Consider the following 1,275-nt stretch of genomic DNA (forward strand, 5'->3'; position numbering starts at 1 on the left):
GGTTTACACTTGGCATTGTTACCTGACACGTCAGTAGGTAACCGTTTGCCATTCAGTAGTAGGGGTCAATTTTTCTATTTTTTTTAATGGGTGGGGGACTGGTTGAGGTTTAAGAATGATTAAGGTGCACTATATCTCACGGAAAAAATGTCAGGGGTTGGATAGGGTATGATTTTATAAAATTTACTGTTAATAGTGATCTAATTAAAATTTTGAGATTGGTGTAATGATCCAATTGAAAATTTTTAAATTGTAAAAAGTTAGTCACAAATTTGAAAAATGGTTTAATTTGCAATAAGGTCTTTGCTAGTAGAACAAATGTTAGAATTAACGGAATATGTCTCCATAAATTGAAAGTATCCATAATTAAGAACCTAATTAAATCTTTAAGCACATGTTTTTGAAAGGAATATTCTGTTAATTTTAACGTTTTTGACATAAAAATGACTTAATTATAAAATTAAAGTAATGTAGGGACCTATTTGAAAGGAAAAACATAGAGACTTAATTGTAAATTTGGTAAAACTATAAAGACTAACAGAATAATTAAACTTCTAAAAAAACTATAAGAACTTACAAAATAATTTAACCAAAAAGAAACCTACTTAACTGCTCGGGTGTAGTGAAAAGAAAAGAAAAAGAAAATATGTGAGGGAGATATAAAAAATGAGGAGACTGATTTTTTGTTAAGTATATATAAAGGGGAACCACAACAAATTCAAGTCCCCCTTTTTCCCAACCTTCTATCTCTCACCCTGGATTGGAATATGGTGCCTCAATCTGTGGCTAAAGAATTTTAATATGGAATAAAGATGTATATTTTTTTTGAAAATGGAGATTTTTGATGTATATACAGGTGGGTGGATGTTGCAGAAGTGCAGGCACAACACGCATGCAACGTGCTGACTCAGCACGCAGCCAACGTGTTGGACACTTGTCCAAATCGCGCGCAACACGCTCCATCCGTGTTGACACATGGCGTTAATTCGTTCAACATGCATAATGCGTGATTCATACATGGCATCCTGGCAAGCAATATACAGGTTGCGTGTTGCACACGTGGCAGACACTAGTGGGATGGCGTTGTAACATGTAACCTGCAAGGTGAGTCTTAACCAACATTTTCTACAGGAGTCCAGTTGTTGTATTTGGTGACCTGATACAGTTTAAAATTATACCAATCGTCGACGAAACAAATATTCAACGGATATTTCGTATTCACCAGCAAACTCAGGTGCAACACCCGAAATTTTTTTTATAAATATTTTATTATTT

Source organism: Arachis ipaensis, chromosome B04 (genome assembly GCF_000816755.2).
Source record: "Arachis ipaensis cultivar K30076 chromosome B04, Araip1.1, whole genome shotgun sequence".
NCBI lineage: Eukaryota > Viridiplantae > Streptophyta > Magnoliopsida > Fabales > Fabaceae > Arachis > Arachis ipaensis.